The sequence below is a fragment of the Rhinoderma darwinii genome, chromosome 3 (assembly GCF_050947455.1).
Source record: "Rhinoderma darwinii isolate aRhiDar2 chromosome 3, aRhiDar2.hap1, whole genome shotgun sequence".
In the NCBI taxonomy this organism is placed as follows: Eukaryota; Metazoa; Chordata; class Amphibia; order Anura; family Rhinodermatidae; genus Rhinoderma; species Rhinoderma darwinii.
The window spans coordinates 77,596,245-77,608,567 of NC_134689.1; the positions used below are offsets into that span (position 1 = coordinate 77,596,245).

The 12,323-nt window shown below is 38.8% G+C and overlaps 11 non-coding genes across 11 annotated transcripts; all 11 read right to left on the bottom strand.

The window, feature by feature from the left end:
- Positions 1 to 972: 972 nt before the first annotated feature.
- On the bottom strand, positions 973 to 1,055 carry TRNAL-CAG (transfer RNA leucine (anticodon CAG)). Its single transcript has one exon. It is a non-coding gene; the product is annotated as a tRNA-Leu (tRNA).
- A 1,591-nt stretch (positions 1,056 to 2,646) lies between these two features.
- On the bottom strand, positions 2,647 to 2,729 carry TRNAL-AAG (transfer RNA leucine (anticodon AAG)). The gene has a single exon. It is a non-coding gene; the product is annotated as a tRNA-Leu (tRNA).
- A 754-nt stretch (positions 2,730 to 3,483) lies between these two features.
- Positions 3,484 to 3,566, bottom strand: TRNAL-AAG (transfer RNA leucine (anticodon AAG)). The gene has a single exon. It is a non-coding gene; the product is annotated as a tRNA-Leu (tRNA).
- A 754-nt stretch (positions 3,567 to 4,320) lies between these two features.
- TRNAL-AAG (transfer RNA leucine (anticodon AAG)) lies at positions 4,321 to 4,403 on the bottom strand. The gene has a single exon. It is a non-coding gene; the product is annotated as a tRNA-Leu (tRNA).
- Positions 4,404 to 5,157: 754 nt separating this feature from the next.
- On the bottom strand, positions 5,158 to 5,240 carry TRNAL-AAG (transfer RNA leucine (anticodon AAG)). Its single transcript has one exon. It is a non-coding gene; the product is annotated as a tRNA-Leu (tRNA).
- A 754-nt stretch (positions 5,241 to 5,994) lies between these two features.
- TRNAL-AAG (transfer RNA leucine (anticodon AAG)) lies at positions 5,995 to 6,077 on the bottom strand. The gene has a single exon. It is a non-coding gene; the product is annotated as a tRNA-Leu (tRNA).
- A 1,578-nt stretch (positions 6,078 to 7,655) lies between these two features.
- Positions 7,656 to 7,738, bottom strand: TRNAL-AAG (transfer RNA leucine (anticodon AAG)). The gene has a single exon. It is a non-coding gene; the product is annotated as a tRNA-Leu (tRNA).
- Positions 7,739 to 9,329: 1,591 nt separating this feature from the next.
- TRNAL-AAG (transfer RNA leucine (anticodon AAG)) lies at positions 9,330 to 9,412 on the bottom strand. The gene has a single exon. It is a non-coding gene; the product is annotated as a tRNA-Leu (tRNA).
- Positions 9,413 to 10,166: 754 nt separating this feature from the next.
- On the bottom strand, positions 10,167 to 10,249 carry TRNAL-AAG (transfer RNA leucine (anticodon AAG)). Its single transcript has one exon. It is a non-coding gene; the product is annotated as a tRNA-Leu (tRNA).
- A 754-nt stretch (positions 10,250 to 11,003) lies between these two features.
- TRNAL-CAG (transfer RNA leucine (anticodon CAG)) lies at positions 11,004 to 11,086 on the bottom strand. Its single transcript has one exon. It is a non-coding gene; the product is annotated as a tRNA-Leu (tRNA).
- Positions 11,087 to 12,082: 996 nt separating this feature from the next.
- Positions 12,083 to 12,165, bottom strand: TRNAL-CAG (transfer RNA leucine (anticodon CAG)). The gene has a single exon. It is a non-coding gene; the product is annotated as a tRNA-Leu (tRNA).
- Positions 12,166 to 12,323: the final 158 nt, after the last annotated feature.

Sequence of the window (12,323 nt, forward strand, 5' to 3'; positions counted from 1 at the left end):
ATATGGAAGAAAAAACCGTCATGTTAAGGGTCCAGTTTTTGGGAATTTAAAATAGAAAGATTAGAACTGTTTCTTGTCCATTTCCATCATGTAGTTATTGGTTTATGATTAACAGTGCTGTAACAAAGAGGTCCTGAAGAACCCTTGTTCTTGCTTTAACCTGAAAATACAGAAAAACTACCCTGGGAGGTACCCAGCAGTAGTTTAGTGGAGTTCCATTCTCTATAACATTCACTCAAGTAAGCAGAGGAATCTGTATTGTCTTACATAGTTACTTAAATATGAAATAGAAAATAGAAAGATTAGTACTGTTTCTTGTCCATTTCCATCATGTAGTTATTGGTTTATGATTAACAGTGCTGTAAAAAAGAGGTCCTGAAGAACCCTTGTTCTTGCTTTAACCTGAAAATACAGAAAAACTACCCTGGGAGGTACCCAGCAGTAGTTTAGTGGAGTTCCATTCTCTATAACATTCACTCAAGTAAGCAGAGGAATCTGTATTGTCTTACATAGTTACTTAAATATGAAATTGAAAATTGAAAGATTAGTACTGTTTCTTGTCCATTTCCATCATGTAGTTATTGGTTTATGATTAACAGTGCTGTAAAAAAGAGGTCCTGAAGAACCCTTGTTCTTGCTTTAACCTGAAAATACAGAAAAACTACCCTGGGAGGTACCCAGCAGTAGTTTAGTGGAGTTCCATTCTCTATAACATTCACTCAAGTAAGCAGAGGAATCGGTATTGTCTTACATAGTTTACTTAAATATGAGTATTCAAAAGTGGGATTTAAATCCACGCCTTCACGAGAGACTGCTCGGTCATCCTATCCTACACAAATAAGAAAACTTTCAAGATTGGATGCCAAGCCAGTCATCTGAAGAGTCTAACATTTTGGGGCGTGTTTTGGCATAGTGGGTTTTTTCACTAGCGCTGTCGGAATGACATTGCAGTGTGTTTAATAAAAGTTGTATTGTCAGAAGTGGGATTTGAACCCACGCCTCCAGGGGAGACTGCGACCTGAACGCAGTGCCTTAGACCACTCGGCCATCCTGACTTATAGAAAAGCCAAGCCTTTCAGATATGGAAGAAAAAACCGTCATGTTAAGGGTCCAGTTTTTGGGAATTTAAAATAGAAAGATTAGAACTGTTTCTTGTCCATTTCCATCATGTAGTTATTGGTTTATGATTAACAGTGCTGTAACAAAGAGGTCCTGAAGAACCCTTGTTCTTGCTTTAACCTGAAAATACAGAAAAACTACCCTGGGAGGTACCCAGCAGTAGTTTAGTGGAGTTCCATTCTCTATAACATTCACTCAAGTAAGCAGAGGAATCTGTATTGTCTTACATAGTTACTTAAATATGAAATAGAAAATAGAAAGATTAGTACTGTTTCTTGTCCATTTCCATCATGTAGTTATTGGTTTATGATTAACAGTGCTGTAAAAAAGAGGTCCTGAAGAACCCTTGTTCTTGCTTTAACCTGAAAATACAGAAAAACTACCCTGGGAGGTACCCAGCAGTAGTTTAGTGGAGTTCCATTCTCTATAACATTCACTCAAGTAAGCAGAGGAATCTGTATTGTCTTACATAGTTACTTAAATATGAAATAGAAAATTGAAAGATTAGTACTGTTTCTTGTCCATTTCCATCATGTAGTTATTGGTTTATGATTAACAGTGCTGTAACAAAGAGGTACTGAAGAACCCTTGTTCTTGCTTTAACCTGAAAATACAGAAAAACTACCCTGGGAGGTACCCAGCAGTAGTTTAGTGGAGTTCCATTCTCTATAACATTCACTCAAGTAAGCAGAGGAATCGGTATTGTCTTACATAGTTTACTTAAATATGAGTATTCAAAAGTGGGATTTAAATCCACGCCTTCACGAGAGACTGCTCGGTCATCCTATCCTACACAAATAAGAAAACTTTCAAGATTGGATGCCAAGCCAGTCATCTGAAGAGTCTAACATTTTGGGGCGTGTTTTGACATAGTGGGTTTTTTCACTAGCACTGTCGGAATGACATTGCAGTGTGTTTAAGAAAAGTTGTATTGTCAGAAGTGGGATTTGAACCCACGCCTCCAGGGGAGACTGCGACCTTAACGCAGCGCATTAGACCGCTCGGCCATCCTGACTTATAGAAAAGCCAAGCCTTTCAGATATGGAAGAAAAAACCGTCATGTTAAGGGTCCAGTTCTTGGGAATTTAAAATAGAAAGATTAGAACTGTTTCTTGTCCATTTCCATCATGTAGTTATTGGTTTATGATTAACAGTGCTGTAACAAAGAGGTACTGAAGAACCCTTGTTCTTGCTTTAACCTGAAAATACAGAAAAACTACCCTGGGAGGTACCCAGCAGTAGTTTAGTGGAGTTCCATTCTCTATTACATTCACTCAAGTAAGCAGAGGAATCGGTATTGTCTTACATAGTTTACTTAAATATGAGTATTCAAAAGTGGGATTTAAATCCACGCCTTCACGAGAGACTGCTCGGTCATCCTATCCTACACAAATAAGAAAACTTTCAAGATTGGATGCCAAGCCAGTCATCTGAAGAGTCTAACATTTTGGGGCGTGTTTTGGCATAGTGGGTTTTTTCACTAGCGCTGTCGGAATGACATTGCAGTGTGTTTAATAAAAGTTGTATTGTCAGAAGTGGGATTTGAACCCACGCCTCCAGGGGAGACTGCGACCTTAACGCAGCGCCTTAGACCGCTCGGCCATCCTGACTTATAGAAAAGCCAAGCCTTTCAGATATGGAAGAAAAAACCGTCATGTTAAGGGTCCAGTTTTTGGGAATTTAAAATAGAAAGATTAGAACTGTTTCTTGTCCATTTCCATCATGTAGTTATTGGTTTATGATTAACAGTGCTGTAACAAAGAGGTCCTGAAGAACCCTTGTTCTTGCTTTAACCTGAAAATACAGAAAAACTACCCTGGGAGGTACCCAGCAGTAGTTTAGTGGAGTTCCATTCTCTATAACATTCACTCAAGTAAGCAGAGGAATCTGTATTGTCTTACATAGTTACTTAAATATGAAATAGAAAATAGAAAGATTAGTACTGTTTCTTTTCCATTTCCATCATGTAGTTATTGGTTTATAATTAACAGTGCTGTAAAAAAGAGGTCCTGAAGAACCCTTGTTCTTGCTTTAACCTGAAAATACAGAAAAACTACCCTGGGAGGTACCCAGCAGTAGTTTAGTGGAGTTCCATTCTCTATAACATTCACTCAAGTAAGCAGAGGAATCGGTATTGTCTTACATAGTTTACTTAAATATGAGTATTCAAAAGTGGGATTTAAATCCACGCCTTCACGAGAGACTGCTCGGTCATCCTATCCTACACAAATAAGAAAACTTTCAAGATTGGATGCCAAGCCAGTCATCTGAAGAGTCTAACATTTTGGGGCGTGTTTTGGCATAGTGGGTTTTTTCACTAGCACTGTCGGAATGACATTGCAGTGTGTTTAAGAAAAGTTGTATTGCCAGAAGTGGGATTTGAACCCACGCCTCCAGGGGAGACTGCGACCTTAACGCAGCGCCTTAGACCGCTCGGCCATCCTGACTTATAGAAAAGCCAAGCCTTTCAGATATGGAAGAAAAAACCGTCATGTTAAGGGTCCAGTTCTTGGGAATTTAAAATAGAAAGATTAGAACTGTTTCTTGTCCATTTCCATCATGTAGTTATTGGTTTATGATTAACAGTGCTGTAACAAAGAGGTACTGAAGAACCCTTGTTCTTGCTTTAACCTGAAAATACAGAAAAACTACCCTGGGAGGTACCCAGCAGTAGTTTAGTGGAGTTCCATTCTCTATAACATTCACTCAAGTAAGCAGAGGAATCTGTATTGTCTTACATAGTTACTTAAATATGAAATAGAAAATAGAAAGATTAGTACTGTTTCTTGTCCATTTCCATCATGTAGTTATTGGTTTATGATTAACAGTGCTGTAAAAAAGAGGTCCTGAAGAACCCTTGTTCTTGCTTTAACCTGAAAATACAGAAAAACTACCCTGGGAGGTACCCAGCAGTAGTTTAGTGGAGTTCCATTCTCTATAACATTCACTCAAGTAAGCAGAGGAATCGGTATTGTCTTACATAGTTTACTTAAATATGAGTATTCAAAAGTGGGATTTAAATCCACGCCTTCACGAGAGACTGCTCGGTCATCCTATCCTACACAAATAAGAAAACTTTCAAGATTGGATGCCAAGCCAGTCATCTGAAGAGTCTAACATTTTGGGGCGTGTTTTGGCATAGTGGGTTTTTTCACTAGCGCTGTCGGAATGACATTTCAGTGTGTTTATGAAAAGTTGTATTGTCAGAAGTGGGATTTGAACCCACGCCTCCAGGGGAGACTGCGACCTTAACGCAGCGCCTTAGACCGCTCGGCCATCCTGACTTATAGAAAAGCCAAGCCTTTCAGATATGGAAGAAAAAACCGTCATGTTAAGGGTCCAGTTTTTGGGAATTTAAAATAGAAAGATTAGAACTGTTTCTTGTCCATTTCCATCATGTAGTTATTGGTTTATGATTAACAGTGCTGTAACAAAGAGGTACTGAAGAACCCTTGTTCTTGCTTTAACCTGAAAATACAGAAAAACTACCCTGGGAGGTACCCAGCAGTAGTTTAGTGGAGTTCCATTCTCTATAACATTCACTCAAGTAAGCAGAGGAATCTGTATTGTCTTACATAGTTACTTAAATATGAAATAGAAAATAGAAAGATTAGTACTGTTTCTTTTCCATTTCCATCATGTAGTTATTGGTTTATAATTAACAGTGCTGTAAAAAAGAGGTCCTGAAGAACCCTTGTTCTTGCTTTAACCTGAAAATACAGAAAAACTACCCTGGGAGGTACCCAGCAGTAGTTTAGTGGAGTTCCATTCTCTATAACATTCACTCAAGTAAGCAGAGGAATCGGTATTGTCTTACATAGTTTACTTAAATATGAGTATTCAAAAGTGGGATTTAAATCCACGCCTTCACGAGAGACTGCTCGGTCATCCTATCCTACACAAATAAGAAAACTTTCAAGATTGGATGCCAAGCCAGTCATCTGAAGAGTCTAACATTTTGGGGCGTGTTTTGGCATAGTGGGTTTTTTCACTAGCACTGTCGGAATGACATTGCAGTGTGTTTAAGAAAAGTTGTATTGTCAGAAGTGGGATTTGAACCCACGCCTCCAGGGGAGACTGCGACCTTAACGCAGCGCCTTAGACCGCTCGGCCATCCTGACTTATAGAAAAGCCAAGCCTTTCAGATATGGAAGAAAAAACCGTCATGTTAAGGGTCCAGTTCTTGGGAATTTAAAATAGAAAGATTAGAACTGTTTCTTGTCCATTTCCATCATGTAGTTATTGGTTTATGATTAACAGTGCTGTAACAAAGAGGTCATGAAGAACCCTTGTTCTTGCTTTAACCTGAAAATACAGAAAAACTACCCTGGGAGGTACCCAGCAGTAGTTTAGTGGAGTTCCATTCTCTATAACATTCACTCAAGTAAGCAGAGGAATCTGTATTGTCTTACATAGTTACTTAAATATGAAATAGAAAATAGAAAGATTAGTACTGTTTCTTGTCCATTTCCATCATGTAGTTATTGGTTTATGATTAACAGTGCTGTAAAAAAGAGGTCCTGAAGAACCCTTGTTCTTGCTTTAACCTGAAAATACAGAAAAACTACCCTGGGAGGTACCCAGCAGTAGTTTAGTGGAGTTCCATTCTCTATAACATTCACTCAAGTAAGCAGAGGAATCGGTATTGTCTTACATAGTTTACTTAAATATGAGTATTCAAAAGTGGGATTTAAATCCACGCCTTCACGAGAGACTGCTCGGTCATCCTATCCTACACAAATAAGAAAACTTTCAAGATTGGATGCCAAGCCAGTCATCTGAAGAGTCTAACATTTTGGGGCGTGTTTTGGCATAGTGGGTTTTTTCACTAGCGCTGTCGGAATGACATTGCAGTGTGTTTATGAAAAGTTGTATTGTCAGAAGTGGGATTTGAACCCACGCCTCCAGGGGAGACTGCGACCTTAACGCAGCGCCTTAGACCGCTCGGCCATCCTGACTTATAGAAAAGCCAAGCCTTTCAGATATGGAAGAAAAAACCGTCATGTTAAGGGTCCAGTTTTTGGGAATTTAAAATAGAAAGATTAGAACTGTTTCTTGTCCATTTCCATCATGTAGTTATTGGTTTATGATTAACAGTGCTGTAACAAAGAGGTACTGAAGAACCCTTGTTCTTGCTTTAACCTGAAAATACAGAAAAACTACCCTGGGAGGTACCCAGCAGTAGTTTAGTGGAGTTCCATTCTCTATAACATTCACTCAAGTAAGCAGAGGAATCGGTATTGTCTTACATAGTTTACTTAAATATGAAATAGAAAATAGAAAGATTAGTACTGTTTCTTGTCCATTTCCATCATGTAGTTATTGGTTTATGATTAACAGTGCTGTAAAAAAGAGGTCCTGAAGAACCCTTGTTCTTGCTTTAACCTGAAAATACAGAAAAACTACCCTGGGAGGTACCCAGCAGTAGTTTAGTGGAGTTCCATTCTCTATAACATTCACTCAAGTAAGCAGAGGAATCGGTATTGTCTTACATAGTTTACTTAAATATGAGTATTCAAAAGTGGGATTTAAATCCACGCCTTCACGAGAGACTGCTCGGTCATCCTAACCTACACAAATAAGAAAACTTTCAAGATTGGATGCCAAGCCAGTCATCTGAAGAGTCTAACATTTTGGGGCGTGTTTTGGCATAGTGGGTTTTTTCACTAGCGCTGTCGGAATGACATTGCAGTGTGTTTAATAAAAGTTGTATTGTCAGAAGTGGGATTTCAAACCCACGCCTCCAGGGGAGACTGCGACCTTAACGCAGCGCCTTAGACCGCTCGGCCATCCTGACTTATAGAAAAGCCAAGCCTTTCAGATATGGAAGAAAAAACCGTCATGTTAAGGGTCCAGTTTTTGGGAATTTAAAATAGAAAGATTAGAACTGTTTCTTGTCCATTTCCATCATGTAGTTATTGGTTTATGATTAACAGTGCTGTAACAAAGAGGTCCTGAAGAACCCTTGTTCTTGCTTTAACCTGAAAATACAGAAAAACTACCCTGGGAGGTACACAGCAGTAGTTTAGTGGAGTTCCATTCTCTATAACATTCACTCAAGTAAGCAGAGGAATCTGTATTGTCTTACATAGTTACTTAAATATGAAATAGAAAATAGAAAGATTAGTACTGTTTCTTTTCCATTTCCATCATGTAGTTATTGGTTTATAATTAACAGTGCTGTAAAAAAGAGGTCCTGAAGAACCCTTGTTCTTGCTTTAACCTGAAAATACAGAAAAACTACCCTGGGAGGTACCCAGCAGTAGTTTAGTGGAGTTCCATTCTCTATAACATTTACTCAAGTAAGCAGAGGAATCGGTATTGTCTTACATAGTTTACTTAAATATGAGTATTCAAAAGTGGGATTTAAATCCACGCCTTCACGAGAGACTGCTCGGTCATCCTATCCTACACAAATAAGAAAACTTTCAAGATTGGATGCCAAGCCAGTTATCTGAAGAGTCTAACATTTTGGGGTGTGTTTTTTCACTAGCGCTGTCGGAATGACATTGCAGTGTGTTTATGAAAAGTTGTATTGTCAGAAGTGGGATTTGAACCCACGCCTCCAGGGGAGACTGCGACCTTAACGCAGCGCCTTAGACCGCTCGGCCATCCTGACTTATAGAAAAGCCAAGCCTTTCAGATATGGAAGAAAAAACCGTCATGTTAAGGGTCCAGTTTTTGGGAATTTAAAATAGAAAGATTAGAACTGTTTCTTGTCCATTTCCATCATGTAGTTACTGGTTTATGATTAACAGTGCTGTAACAAAGAGGTACTGAAGAACCCTTGTTCTTGCTTTAACCTGAAAATACAGAAAAACTACCCTGGGAGGTACCCAGCAGTAGTTTAGTGGAGTTCCATTCTCTATAACATTCACTCAAGTAAGCAGAGGAATCTGTATTGTCTTACATAGTTACTTAAATATGAAATAGAAAATAGAAAGATTAGTACTGTTTCTTGTCCATTTCCATCATGTAGTTATTGGTTTATGATTAACAGTGCTGTAAAAAAGAGGTCCTGAAGAACCCTTGTTCTTGCTTTAACCTGAAAATACAGAAAAACTACCCTGGGAGGTACCCAGCAGTAGTTTAGTGGAGTTCCATTCTCTATAACATTCACTCAAGTAAGCAGAGGAATCGGTATTGTCTTACATAGTTTACTTAAATATGAGTATTCAAAAGTGGGATTTAAATCCACGCCTTCACGAGAGACTGCTCGGTCATCCTATCCTACACAAATAAGAAAACTTTCAAGATTGGATGCCAAGCCAGTCATCTGAAGAGTCTAACATTTTGGGGCGTGTTTTGGCATAGTGGGTTTTTTCACTAGCACTGTCGGAATGACATTGCAGTGTGTTTAAGAAAAGTTGTATTGTCAGAAGTGGGATTTGAACCCACGCCTCCAGGGAAGACTGCGACCTTAACGCAGCGCCTTAGACAGCTCGGCCATCCTGACTTATAGAAAAGCCAAGCCTTTCAGATATGGAAGAAAAAACCGTCATGTTAAGGGTCCAGTTTTTGGGAATTTAAAATAGAAAGATTAGAACTGTTTCTTGTTCATTTCCATCATGTAGTTATTGGTTTATGATTAACAGTGCTGTAACAAAGAGGTCCTGAAGAACCCTTGTTCTTGCTTTAACCTGAAAATACAGAAAAACTACCCTGGGAGGTACCCAGCAGTAGTTTAGTGGAGTTCCATTCTCTATAACATTCACTCAAGTAAGCAGAGGAATCTGTATTGTCTTACATAGTTACTTAAATATGAAATAGAAAATAGAAAGATTAGTACTGTTTCTTTTCCATTTCCATCATGTAGTTATTGGTTTATAATTAACAGTGCTGTAAAAAAGAGGTCCTGAAGAACCCTTGTTCTTGCTTTAACCTGAAAATACAGAAAAACTACCCTGGGAGGTACCCAGCAGTAGTTTAGTGGAGTTCCATTCTCTATAACATTCACTCAAGTAAGCAGAGGAATCGGTATTGTCTTACATAGTTTACTTAAATATGAGTATTCAAAAGTGGGATTTAAATCCACGCCTTCACGAGAGACTGCTCGGTCATCCTATCCTACACAAATAAGAAAACTTTCAAGATTGGATGCCAAGCCAGTCATCTGAAGAGTCTAACATTTTGGGGCGTGTTTTGGCATAGTGGGTTTTTTCACTAGCACTGTCGGAATGACATTGCAGTGTGTTTAAGAAAAGTTGTATAGCCAGAAGTGGGATTTGAACCCACGCCTCCAGGGGAGACTGCGACCTTAACGCAGCGCCTTAGACCGCTCGGCCATCCTGACTTATAGAAAAGCCAAGCCTTTCAGATATGGAAGAAAAAACCGTCATGTTAAGGGTCCAGTTCTTGGGAATTTAAAATAGAAAGATTAGAACTGTTTCTTGTCCATTTCCATCATGTAGTTATTGGTTTATGATTAACAGTGCTGTAACAAAGAGGTCCTGAAGAACCCTTGTTCTTGCTTTAACCTGAAAATACAGAAAAACTACCCTGGGAGGTACCCAGCAGTAGTTTAGTGGAGTTCCATTCTCTATAACATTCACTCAAGTAAGCAGAGGAATCTGTATTGTCTTACATAGTTACTTAAATATGAAATAGAAAATAGAAAGATTAGTACTGTTTCTTGTCCATTTCCATCATGTAGTTATTGGTTTATGATTAACAGTGCTGTAAAAAAGAGGTCCTGAAGAACCCTTGTTCTTGCTTTAACCTGAAAATACAGAAAAACTACCCTGGGAGGTACCCAGCAGTAGTTTAGTGGAGTTCCATTCTCTATAACATTCACTCAAGTAAGCAGAGGAATCGGTATTGTCTTACATAGTTTACTTAAATATGAGTATTCAAAAGTGGGATTTAAATCCACGCCTTCACGAGAGACTGCTCGGTCATCCTATCCTACACAAATAAGAAAACTTTCAAGATTGGATGCCAAGCCAGTCATCTGAAGAGTCTAACATTTTGGGGCGTGTTTTGGCATAGTGGGTTTTTGCACTAGCGCTGTCGGAATGACATTGCAGTGTGTTTATGAAAAGTTGTATTGTCAGAAGTGGGATTTGAACCCACGCCTCCAGGGGAGACTGTGACCTTAACGCAGCGCCTTAGACCGCTCGGCCATCCTGACTTATAGAAAAGCCAAGCCTTTCAGATATGGAAGAAAAAACCGTCATGTTAAGGGTCCAGTTTTTGGGAATTTAAAATAGAAAGATTAGAACTGTTTCTTGTCCATTTCCATCATGTAGTTATTGGTTTATGATTAACAGTGCTGTAACAAAGAGGTACTGAAGAACCCTTGTTCTTGCTTTAACCTGAAAATACAGAAAAACTACCCTGGGAGGTACCCAGCAGTAGTTTAGTGGAGTTCCATTCTCTATAACATTCACTCAAGTAAGCAGAGGAATCTGTATTGTCTTACATAGTTACTTAAATATGAAATAGAAAATAGAAAGATTAGTACTGTTTCTTGTCCATTTCCATCATGTAGTTATTGGTTTATGATTAACAGTGCTGTAAAAAAGAGGTCCTGAAGAACCCTTGTTCTTGCTTTAACCTGAAAATACAGAAAAACTACCCTGGGAGGTACCCAGCAGTAGTTTAGTGGAGTTCCATTCTCTATAACATTCACTCAAGTAAGCAGAGGAATCGGTATTGTCTTACATAGTTTACTTAAATATGAGTATTCAAAAGTGGGATTTAAATCCACGCCTTCACGAGAGACTGCTCGGTCATCCTATCCTACACAAATAAGAAAACTTTCAAGATTGGATGCCAAGCCAGTTATCTGAAGAGTCTAACATTTTGGGGCGTGTTTTGGCATAGTGGGTTTTTTCACTAGCGCTGTCGGAATGACATTGCAGTGTGTTTAATAAAAATTGTATTGTCAGAAGTGGGATTTGAACCCACGCCTCCAGGGGAGACTGCGACCTGAACGCAGCGCCTTAGACCACTCGGCCATCCTGACTTATAGAAAAGCCAAGCCTTTCAGAAATGGAAGAAAAAACCGTCATGTTAAGGGTCCAGTTTTTGGGAATTTAAAATAGAAAGATTAGAACTGTTTCTTGTCCATTTCCATCATGTAGTTATTGGTTTATGATTAACAGTGCTGTAAAAAAGAGGTCCTGAAGAACCCTTGTTCTTGCTTTAACCTGAAAATACAGAAAAACTACCCTGGGAGGTACCCAGCAGTAGTTTAGTGGAGTTCCATTCTCTATAACATTCACTCAAGTAAGCAGAGGAATCTGTATTGTCTTACATAGTTACTTAAATATGAAATAGAAAATAGAAAGATTAGTACTGTTTCTTGTCCATTTCCATCATGTAGTTATTGGTTTATGATTAACAGTGCTGTAAAAAAGAGGTCCTGAGGAACCCTTGTTCTTGCTTTAACCTGAAAATACAGAAAAACTACCCTGGGAGGTACCCAGCAGTAGTTTAGTGGAGTTCCATTCTCTATAACATTCACTCAAGTAAGCAGAGGAATCTGTATTGTCTTACATAGTTACTTAAATATGAAATAGAAAATTGAAAGATTAGTACTGTTTCTTGTCCATTTCCATCATGTAGTTATTGGTTTATGATTAACAGTGCTGTAAAAAAGAGGTCCTGAAGAACCCTTGTTCTTGCTTTAACCTGAAAATACAGAAAAACTACCCTGGGAGGTACCCAGCAGTAGTTTAGTGGAGTTCCATTCTCTATAACATTCACTCAAGTAAGCAGAGGAATCGGTATTGTCTTACATAGTTTACTTAAATATGAGTATTCAAAAGTGGGATTTAAATCCACGCCTTCACGAGAGACTGCTCGGTCATCCTATCCTACACAAATAAGAAAACTTTCAAGATTGGATGCCAAGCCAGTCATCTGAAGAGTCTAACATTTTGGGGCGTGTTTTGGCATAGTGGGTTTTTTCACTAGCGCTGTCGGAATGACATTGCAGTGTGTTTAATAAAAGTTGTATTGTCAGAAGTGGGATTTGAACCCACGTCTCCAGGGGAGACTGCGACCTGAACGCAGCGCCTTAGACCGCTCGGCCATCCTGACTTATAGAAAAGCCAAGCCTTTCAGATATGGAAGAAAAAACCGTCATGTTAAGGGTCCAGTTTTTGGGAATTTAAAATAGAAAGATTAGAACTGTTTCTTGTCCATTTCCATCATGTAGTTATTGGTTTATGATTAACAGTGCTGTAACAAAGAGGTCC